Raw genomic sequence first — 12,299 nt, forward strand, 5'->3', positions numbered from 1 at the left:
ATGAAAACCCTTTTGTGGCATTTTTATGATTGATGAATTACCAAGTCATCCTAGATAATACAGATCTGGAATAGTTAATTTAGATACATCTCATCATTTTGGTTCTCCATTGGATTTGTTATTATAAGAATAACGATATAAACTTTGTTTTTGATTCATTTTGTGGTAATATACCAAAACAACTCGCTAATTAGCTGGCAAGAAAAGATCTGTACTACAAAGTTGAGGGACTAAAATATTTTGATGAAGTTATTTGTGATTACTTATGTCTGTTTGTTTTTAAACTATTCTGTGATAATTTTGAATTTAATGGCGTTTTGAAGTTAATAAATAGACATTTTTGGAAATAAGACTAATAAGGAGAGCAATGGAAATTAAAAAATGGAGGGTTAGAAAAAATCAAAAGTGAAATTGATCCAAAAAAGAAAGTTAATTTAAACAATATCATAGAGAATTATAAACCATTTTTAAAGTAGCTAAAGGATATATTGATTTTAAAGGTAGAAGAATACTAGATAGAAAAATCCAGTAAATGGTTATGATAAATATGCCATGTGGCTAAGGCCTCTCACCGGGTAGATGATTCACCTGGTGCAAGTCTTTCGAGTTGATGCCACTTCGGCGACATGCGTGTCGATGGGGATGAAATGATGAAAATCAGGACAACACAACAACCAGTCTGGACAGAGAAAATCTCCAACCCAGCCAGAATCGAAGCCACACCATTAGGTATGACATTCTGTCATGCTCACCTCTCAACTACCAGGGGTGAAAAATGGTTATATTGCAGTTGCTAAACAATAAACAGAAAAAGAAAATGTTACAAAACCTGAATATACAAGTATTTTAACACAGTTTAATAATTATGTCACTGCTGCACAGCTTCATGAAAAACTTAATCAGATTCATCAACATAACTATAACACAACAAAAATTACTTTATCAAAAAGGAAGTAGAAAAAGTTTTTTCAGATTATTTCTGAAAAACAGATTTCACTTCATACTTAGATGAGTTCAGTAAAAAGAGGCACAATTTCGAGTACAAGTGCATTTAAAAAATAGTTGTTATTGGTCGAAATATAAATAAAGATTTTTTTTATGATTGTGATATTACAGTGTTTACGATAATCTTTATGAAATAACTCCTCCTTACCAGTCAATAAGTGTAAACAAATCAAGTTATCTGACTGTAAGATTGAAAGATTCTGTTATAACTGTTCCAGTTGATGTAGAGATAATTATATTTGGTGAAGTAATTTAATTCTTATTAAATTTGTATTCTATTTAAATGAATGGTCACACTTTTCACTCGGCTCAGAGTGATCACATCTACAGCTTAAAGTGGAAAAAATTTACTAACACTCTTAACCCTCACAAACTCAACACTAAAAATGAATGACAGGGGGATTAGATGTCTTTGCACAGTATGTTTAAAAAAATTTGCAGGCAGTGATGGGATAAATATTCGTGAAGAAATCATTAATGAATTACATAAACAATGAGAAAACATTTTAAATGAAGAAATGTAATTTCTCTTAGTATTGATGATCTATAGCAAGCTGATCTAGTAGAGATGGATTCAGGTAATTTAAAAGGAATTTCGAAGACAAATTGAGGATATAAATATTTATTGACTGTTATGGACATCTTTTTCTAAGTTTTCTTGGGCTATCCCAGTTAAACATAAAACAGGCAAGAATGTAGTTGATGCTTTTGAAAAAATATTCAAGTCAAGACAACCAAAAATTTTACAGACAGATAATGGTAACGAATTCTACAGTATTGATTTTCAAGAATTGATGAAGAAATACAAAATTAATCATTATTCAACTTTTAAAGAATTAATTGCATCTGTTGTTGAAAGCTTCAACAACACTGAAAGAAAACATGTGGAAGAAATTTTCTCTTCAAGGAAATAATAAATGAGATGACTTAGTTTTGAAACCAGTTGATGAATACAATAATACAAAACATTCAACTATAAAAATGAATCTAACAGAAGTTAAAGAAAAAAACCTATAAGATAGGAATCACTGTGCCTAATGATAAGGCGAAATTTAAAAAAGGAGATAACCAGACAACTAGTAAACTTAAAGGGGATTTTGAAAACCAAAAATTTTTGAAATTCAAGATGTTATTCATTCCATCCAATCACATATAAATCGAAAGATATTGAAGGTAATTCTTATGAGCAAGTATTACAGAAAACAAAATATCCAGATGTATACCCAGTTGAAAATGTTTTGAAAAATAAAGGATATAAAGTGTATGTTAAATGGTTGGGATTTGATAACTCAAACAACAGTTGGCTAAATAAAGAGAATGTCTTACAGTAATTCTGTCTTAGACTGGCAACTGCCAAAGCAGCCTTAGACTCTTCTCTGATTATGAAATCACTTTACTTTACTTTAAGCCATTTCTTATTTTTTCAAAATCTAATAAAAATATTTGTAATAAATGGCAGCTATCGCAAGCACATCTAAAGTTGACTCATCTACAATTAACTTGTTCGAATTTATCCAGAATAACAATAGTATTGTTTATAAGAATAAAGAAGTGTTTGTAATATTTGATAAAGAGAATAATCACTGGTTTAAAGCTAAAGATGTTGCAGAAATTTTAGAATATAAAGACACTGCTAAAACAATTAGAAACATTGTAGATGTTAAAGATAAGACAAAATATGCAGATATTTTGGGGGCCACCTCACAGGTGGATCCTACTTACAATGAAAAACAGACAATACTTGTCAATGAATCTGTTTTATTTTCATTGATTTTAAAGTCTACAAAAGAAGAAGCCAAACAATTTAGAAAATAGGTTACACATGAAGTTTTACCATCAGTCAGAAAATATAGTCAATATAAACTACAATCAACAATTGAAAACTTACAAGAGCAAATTGGAGTTTAACAAATTGATAAAAAAATCGCTGTGTGTTCTGAGGAAAAGAAGAGAATACATTCAAAACTTAAAACAACAAATTAAGGGGAAAGATGAAATAATTAGAGAAATACAGTTACATTTAGTTCCACCAAATAAAGATATTAATTTGAGACATAAGTTTGTTCCTTTAAAGTCGTTTGATAATGAGTGAGAATATGAGTACTATGTTATTAGAACACAAAGAAGAAATTTGCAAAGACAGTTATATGAAATTGTAGATAGGCATCCAAACTGTGAAGAACTGTTAAGGCTTCAGTATAATCCTAACTCCATAAATCTGTATCAACAAACGAAAGAAAATTTGGGGATTGTTTGTCATCTCAACTACTTCAATATTTTGAACAGCTATACACAAGAAGAATTGATTAATGGATAAAGAATATTGGCACAGTCTAAGACTGCTTTAGCTGTCGCTGGTACATAGATAAAAACAGTGTTTGAAGGGGTGAACGATCTGGTCACCCCTAGCTTTTCATAAATATTATGATGATTTTCTCTTGTATGTTTTAGACGTTCTAGTTCTTTGTTCATCATGTTGTATTTCTGGTGAAGAAACTGAATTTGATTTTCAGGTTTTTGCTCGGGAACTCTGAAATTCCATAATAAAGCATAAAAATATCTTTCATAAATGATCATAATCTCCTTTGTCTAAAATTTCCAGGGGTCAAATAATTGACCGCTTGAATATCGTATAAAAATAGTAAAATATCATTATTAATCAACAACAGTACCACATTTATTTTTTATTTCTTTTATGGAGGTGATTGACATCTTATTTTTGTAGATAAATATAGTTCTTTTTTCCATTATAAGTTGGACCACAATAATTCATTGGGTCTAGATATATTCGTTTTTTACAACTCTATTAAATAATTATTTCTAATAAATTGTGAGCCTAATTAGTCTGAACATCAATGAGTTGAAAGCTAGAGCACAAGAATCAGGACTGTAAAATATAGACCTAATTAATATTATCAAAATTATTTAATTTCCAAAAGTTTTCATTTACCTGAAAAATTAATGAGAGAATTTCAAGATCAATTAGATTGTGAATGTATTTCTAAATATCAAATTCGTAAGTTATCTGAAAATTTAATGAGAGATTTTCAAGAAAAATTAAATTGGGGAATTTTATCACATACACAAAAAAGTCTGAAGTTTTAAAAGAGAATTCCAAGAGAAATTAAACTGGAATTTAAAAATGAAGTTAATTGGGAAATAATTTTAGACATCAACAGTTATCTGCATCATTCTGAAATAAAATATATAAGCCTTATTAGTTGATTAAACGGTCTGAAGGTTGTGAATATTCTATATACTTAAGCGATAAAAATCATTAATTTATAAAAACAGGCCATAATCATATTTTTTATACTGAATGTATAGACGAATGGTTAAAGGAAGAAGAAGCTTTTCCATATTGCATAAAACGTATTAAAAGGAATGAAAACTAGATGCAGATCTTTTAAATTTTAAATGTATATAATTGAACATACTTCTACTATTGTTGTTTTGAAATTAGTAGAATATAGCAGTTAAATGTTTAATTGATTTTGGTTAGTTGGATATTCCATCAACAACTGAAATAACTCAAGTGAGTGATGATCTATTAAGATTCATTAATGTTATTTCAACTATACTCTGCGACAGCGTTAATGGCCTGTCGCCGTGCTGCGCAGTTTCCAAGGAGTACTGCGTTGTCAACTCGGCGCTGGGCGAATTGACAGAAGCTATGCTACTGTCAGGTTCATGGTGCTCTATTCCCCGTTCTGTGATAAATTTATTAAATGTACCTAATAACTGCGACATACACATAACAGTATGGAATCTCTATTCAATCTTTCCCTGTCATAACTACATTACTAAATACATATTCTCTCACTGCAGAATGGATTCTATAATAAATTGCATTTACAGAAAGATTACGCCTTCCGTTCCTCTTGCTTTATAAATAAAAAGACGAAATAATCAAATCTAAAATACCCACCCCAGTCACCAGGACGAACAGCATTTTAATCTATGTTATATCGTAGACAGAATAGAGAGAGAAGTAAAATAAACAAATTTGTTTGAATGACCATTATCCGCAGCAAGTATATAAATAATCGTTTTTTTAAGTAAACGCCTTTTCTAGCTGCAATCTGTTTTATTAATCCAGATGCGTTCCATATTTTATTTTAAGGCATTATCGGTGGATATCATCTGAAATAGTACACTGTGGCTATATGCCATCAACGTAGATTTAAGAATAGTTCACGCCCTAATTTTTGCATATAATCGTAAGTAATAATTTATTTATGCAAAAATAAGGGCATACACTGTTTTCAAATCTACATGACGGCATATAATAGCTACAGTGTACTACATAAAATGATATCCACCGATGATGCTTTAAAATAAAATTCTAAATGGGTCTGGATTAATAAAACTGATTACAGCTTGAAAAGCCATTTAATTTAAAGAAAACAAGAAGTAAAATAAAATTGTTATTACAGAATAGATATTACACTGAACTACTTTCTACGGCACAGACAGCTTGAGAAGAAAGTAAATGTTCATGATAATTACAGAGTAAGATTACATTCCATTCACATACCTTTTTACTCGGAGCTTTCATTGTCGCTGCCTTCAGAACTTGAGTTGCTAGATGTGAGAGCTAGACTGACGATTAATGAATCCATTCTTTCGTATCTGACAACTCCTTTCTGGTAATCTTCTTCTTGCAGTTTGTGAGTGTGGCACACACAAGCCTCCCAATCAGCAACGGTGTTTTTCTCTATGGCTTCATGGGAAAGTCTTTCAGTGTCAGCTATTTTATATGTAGCATTTTTGTCTGCCATGTATTTCTTCACCTGCACCCACACCAGTTCAGTGGGGTTATAATGGCAGTGATAAGGAGGTATTCCTATTACTCTGTATCCATATTGCTTAGCTATGAAGTCAATTTCGTAGTTTTTAAGGCTGGTCTCTGACATCTTCACCAATTCCAAAAGCTCTGATCTTGTTTGTGTTTCACTGTGCGTTACGTTATTATTTTGCAACCAAGAAACAATATCACATTTCCTTCTACTTGTAGTGGGAGGCCTGTTGAGAACAGCTTGGATTGTCAATAACAATGACAGAGTCTGGATGCAAATAAGGCAACAGCTGATTTCGAAAATATTCTCGAAATGTTTCTCCATTCGTTTCGGTATGGTAGTCAGATGTGGTTTTTGATTTTGATTTGAAAATAAGTTTGCTTTCAGGCACAAACCCGGTAGCAGCAGAACCAGCATGACATATTATAAGACGCCCTCCTTTTCCCACTGGAACTTTCAAACTGCCTTGTCCATCTGTTGTCTACCAAATAAAATTTCTAGTATGGTTTTGATTTACCCAAGTCTCATCCAAGTAATAGACAGTTGACGTTCCTTTTGATCTGATGTCATGCATTTTTCTTAGAAGCGTACTCCTAGCAGCAGCAATATCATTACTCTCAATTAAAAATTTGCACCCATCATTGGACTTTACATATTTAAATCCGATGTTCGTCAGCATTCTTTGCATTGATCTTGCACTTTCATCAAACCCAGTAGCATCGTGCATAACAGTACACAATTTCGCTGCTATGGGAAACTCGCCTCTTTCATAAAATTCGAAAACCTTGCAACATAACACATTTTGATCGAAGTCGTCGATTCCTTTTACCCTCTTTGGAACACTATGTTTCTTCCATGGAGATCGAAACACACATTGCCAACTGACTCCTCTGAAAGCTTCGCCTCCCGTATAACTCACCTGACAGTTCATACACCAATATCGCCACAGACCGCTGCAGTGCGTTCCTACACCTTGGCAACCCCGCAGTCGGCTCGCCTGAAACTGCCTCACCCTTGAAGAAAGAGTAAACTCTAAAAATTAGGTCTCTGCCTGTTTGAGCACACTTGACTTTTAGGTGTTTCAGCCATTACGACAAAACTCAGACAAGACCCAGTATACAACAGAAATCGGCCAACCGCACTTTTCCTCACGTAATACATGGTAAAACTCGGAAATATGACGGAGCTACAGACAGCACGAGTCGTGGAAACCGAATGAGTGCTCATTGGCCAGCTATGCGGTTGTACAGCACGAGTCGTGGAAACCGAATGAGCGCTCATTGGCCAGCTACGCGGTTGTACAGCACGAGTCGTGGAAACCGAATGAGCGCTCATTGGCCAGCTACGCGGTTGTACAGCACGAGTCGTGGAAACCGAATGAGCGCTCATTGGCCAGCTATGCAGTTGTACAGCACGAGTCGTGGAAACCGAATGAGCGCTCATTGGCCAGCTATGCAGTTGTACAGCACGAGTCGTGGAAACCGAATGAGCGCTCATTGGCCAGCTACGCGGTTGTACAGCACGAGTCGTGGAAACCGAATGAGCACTCATTGGCCAGCTACGCGGTTGTACAGCACGAGTCGTGGAAACCGAATGAGCGCTCATTGGCCAGCTACGCGGTTGTACAGCACGAGTCGTGGAAACCGAATGAGCGCTCATTGGCCAGCTATGCAGTTGTACAGCACGAGTCGTGGAAACCGAATGAGCGCTCATTGGCCAGCTACGCGGTTGTACAGCACGAGTCGTGCAAACCGAATGAGCGCTCATTGGCCAGCTACGCGGTTGTACAGCACGAGTCGTGGAAACCGAATGAGCGCTCATTGGCCAGCTATAAAGTTGTACAGCACGAGTCGTGGAAACCGAATGAGCGCTCATTGGCCAGCTATGCAGTTGTACAGCACGAGTCGTGGAAACCGAATGAGCGCTCATTGGCCAGCTACGCGGTTGTACAGCACGAGTCGTGGAAACCGAATGAGCGCTCATTGGCCAGCTACGCGGTTGTACAGCACGAGTCGTGGAAACCGAATGAGCGCTCATTGGCCAGCTATGCAGTTGTACAGCACGAGTCGTGGAAACCGAATGAGCGCTCATGGCCAGCTATGCAGTTGTACAGCACGAGTCGTGGAAACCGAATGAGCGCTCATTGGCCAGCTACGCGGTTGTACAGCACGAGTCGTGGAAACCGAATGAGTGCTCATTGGCCAGCTACGCGGTTGTACAGCACGAGTCGTGGAAACCGAATGAGCGCTCATTGGCCAGCTACGCGGTTGTACAGCACGAGTCGTGGAAACCGAATGAGCGCTCATTGGCCAGCTATGCAGTTGTACAGCACGAGTTTTGGAAACCGAATGAGCGCTCATTGGCCAGCTACGCGGTTGTACAGCACGAGTCGTGGAAACCGAATGAGCGCTCATCGGCCAGCTACGCAGTTGTCTACTGCGAATCGTCGGCCGAGAGGCCATCAACGCTGTCGCAAAGTATAACACACAATCTTGAAATAACTGGCGAGTTAAGTGAAGATACTTTAAATTTCATGAATCGCCCTAAATGTGGTGTAGAAGATTCATTTGGTAGTTAAAGAACTAGTATGTATAAATGAAATAAAAAGAATATAAAATGGTTCTGTAAAGGTGCAACTAAGAAAGTATTAGAGATAACAGAAAAAGCATTTAATTTATGGCAAAAATATACTGATACAAAATTTCACCTCAATAACAATAACACAAATATTTTAATTTCAAATAAAAGATGATTACATAAAAATGAAATATATGGTCATCGTTGCCCAAAGGATCTAGATGGAAAAGGAAATGTGTTAGGTCATGCACTTTTTACAAATAAGAATAATGATCCAATAGAAATACATATGGACGATGATGAGTTATGGTACTTATAAATTGACAAAAATATACCAAAACATCTGACAAATTTATTTGAAGTTTTAGTTCATGAAATTGGGCACTCATTAGGGCTATATCATTCAGAAGTTTATGAACCAGTAATGTATTCATACTATAATGGTTAACATTTAGAATTTTTTCAAGATGATATTACACTATTCAAAGTTTTTATGGTAAAAGAATAATAACACAACCAACCTTACCAGTTCAGCTATGATCAACACAACCTCCTATACTAAATGAATGAATTGACTCATTATGTCAAATGTAAGAGTTCGATTGCTTACTTTTTGTAAATGGGGTTTTATACATTTTTCATAAAAATTGCGTTTCAATATGCGATAATAAACCACAATTGATAACCAGTAGGTTCTTCTTACCTCAAAATATCTTACCTCAAAATATCCTAAAAATAAACAGAATATATCAAAGACCAAGTAGCGAACTAAAGCAAAAAATGATTTTGAAAAAGATTTCTACAATTCTGTGTTTGGTAAGACAATGGAATATATAAGAAACAGAGTAGACATAAAACTAGTTACATATCGAGAAAAATGTGATAAATTAATAGCAAAGCCAAACTTTAAAAAAGAACTATTTTTAATTTAAACCTTGTGGCCATTCATATGAACAAGACAAAAATTGCATTTAATAAGCCCATCTATGTTGGACTGAGTATAATTGATTTATCAAAAGAATTGATGTATGATTTTCACTATAGAATAATGAAACAGAAATATGGAGAAAATACTGAGTTGTGTTATCAAGATAAAGATAGTTATATATACAATATACAGACTCAAGAATTTTATGAAGATATGGAATCGATGATTGTTACTTTGATACAAGTGATTATCCAGCAGATAATTTTTATGTTATTCCACAAGTAGACAAGAAAGCTTTAGGAAAAATGAAAGATGAATGTAATGGAAAAATAATGGAAGAATTTTGTGGTTTAAGAGCAGAAATTTATGCTTATACAGTTGGTGATAAAATAGAGAAAAAATCTAAAGGAGTTAAGAAACATGTTGTTAAAAGCAGAATAAGCTTAGAAGATTACAAGGACTGTTTGTTTAACAACAGAGAACATTACAGAGAAATTAATATTATTTAACATGAAAGACATGAAATTTACACAATTGAAGCAAACAAGAAAGCACTGGGCCCCCATATGGACATTACAAATTATAAAAATGTAATTAAATTTTTTTCTATATAAATATAGACTCCAATCAAGAAGCTCAGTGATGTAAGTACTGCAAAAGATATTAAAAATCTAAGTGAGCTAGAGGTAAATGTTTTATATAATGTTACTGGATGGGAATATTTAAATACTCAGCATGGAGAAAAAGCTTGTATAAAGCTTAAAAATGATTTTAAAATCGTTTTCCAGATAGATATTCTAAAAAAATTACTGAATGGAATGTTCAATGATGTGAAGATATAGATATGAAAATGAGGTATAAGGGGATCAAGAAACATAACAATAGAAATATTGAACTTCACAATCTGGAATTCATTATATAAATTTTTTATGTTCCTTAAATGGACAATACCAAACAGCCAAAGCGATGTCGTTTCTGTCTAGAATCGGCGCAAAAAATCTCGTGGATACAGATTAAACATTGCCAGATATTGTTTTGAAATGTAGTGAAAAAGAGTTTTTTGTTGACCATGAGCAACTGCGGCACCCACCTCGCACACAGCTTATTCAGAGCCAGTCCTCTGTCCAAGGTATTATGCACTCACTAAGCTGAGATACCTACAGCCTCAGTAATCTCACTAATTTTTGTTTGGTCGCCTTGCATTACCATATCACTGTCTGCAGCTAACACATCGTCTCCACTTTCACTGTTACACTACATCTGAGTCGGCATCAAAAGAAATCCCTTCTAAGAGGCACACCACAATTTTCCTGCGAAAGTACAGTATGTGCAACAAGAAATACAACCACCTGTTACACCCAATCATGTTGCCCTTAGAGCTGCAGTAGTTTCAAAAGGAATCATCACAGTAATTATGAAAATAAATGAGTAATTTTAAGTGAGTATAAATTTGAACAGGACAATTTTCTCTACCTAATGCATGCTCAAAACAAGCCTTATAGAGATAATTTGAAAACAAAGACAGTCGTTCGCTGCATACAAAAATGGCTCCTGCATTTACTCGTCGCTAGAGAGCAGCATCTACAGCGGACGTAAATGGTGCCTTCAGACAGGGGCACATAACTGAAATGATTAAGTGAAGCTTTTAATTTTTATCTGCCGCCACTGATACAGACAGTTGGCGATGGTAAGATGACAGTAGAGCTAGTGGGGAAGAAATCAACTCAGGACCGGTGTGACACGAAGAATAAATAGGCGCTGGTCCTTCCAGAAGTCATGCTCCTTGAGTAGTCTTTCTAGGGACCCGTACGTACCCTTGTTGCCCCACTGTTGTTTTGAGTCCATTTCGTCACCACTCCTCAACTGTCATCCTGCTACAGGCAGCTGTCAGTGACATCTGTCTGTATGACGCCCTCGTCTCCCTCATTCTAGTGATTCGGCCTTTCTCACAGTCTGAAAGATGATGGTAAGTTGCCTGTACATGACCACTAGACGTGCTATGTTGCAATCTGCACCTGAAAATCACCACTAATATTAGACCCGCCCAGTACACGCCAACTAATATCTGTTGAAATGGAACGCGATAGCAAACTCGCGCAAGGACGATATATTTTAATCAATATAACGCACCAGCAGGAAACTGCTGGGATATTACACTGAGGTTACAAAACACATACACATGCACAATCACACGAGGTATGAAAGGACTGTCGAAATGGAAATGAACGTTTCGTGTCATTGGCCGGGAGGCCCTTTAATGCGTCGGACCGTGCATCCGAACATTGAACGTGACGAGTTTCTGACGTCATAGCGTGGAATAGCACGTTCTGGAATCTTTACAAACGTACAGAGCAATATCTAGCATGTCAGATATTCTGAGCGTGCGTCAGAGCGTTGACCAATGAGATGGCACAACGCCACTACGACACACGCACGCCATCTCCCTTCAGTACAGTGAGGCGCCATATTGGCATTCATTTCAAGCCTATATGTATATATGCCGTTTCTGAGCACCAGAAAAGTGAGGACTACTGGATAACCCTTTGTTAACTGTGTGATTCGTTCCAATAAAATAATGAGAAACACCATATTCGTGGCAAAAGAATTATTGTAACTTGCGTATTATGATAGTAGGCTATTTGAAGGCAGCGACACACTGAAGATGCACCCAAAACGCATTGTTCTTGGTACAATTAGTTATAATTAGATTTCAATTAGTAACATATCTACGATTAAGGTTTTCAGCAAGTGGTAAGAGACTATGACTGGACACAAGTACTGTGTTGTTGGTTTAGTGTAATGAGCAGCGTCACCAATCCGTATTGTGGTTGTATGTTAGGGCGGTGGTTCGCGTCTCTAAAACTTTTTCCTAACATTCCCGTTTTTATTATGTTCTGATACTTTGTTATTAGTTTAATATAAGTATTTACTATAATATTTGATGTTACGTAAATATAAGTTCACCTTTTTTTATGGGTGACTTTGTTCGA

The sequence above is a fragment of the Schistocerca cancellata genome, chromosome 10 (genome assembly GCF_023864275.1).
Source record: "Schistocerca cancellata isolate TAMUIC-IGC-003103 chromosome 10, iqSchCanc2.1, whole genome shotgun sequence".
NCBI lineage: Eukaryota > Metazoa > Arthropoda > Insecta > Orthoptera > Acrididae > Schistocerca > Schistocerca cancellata.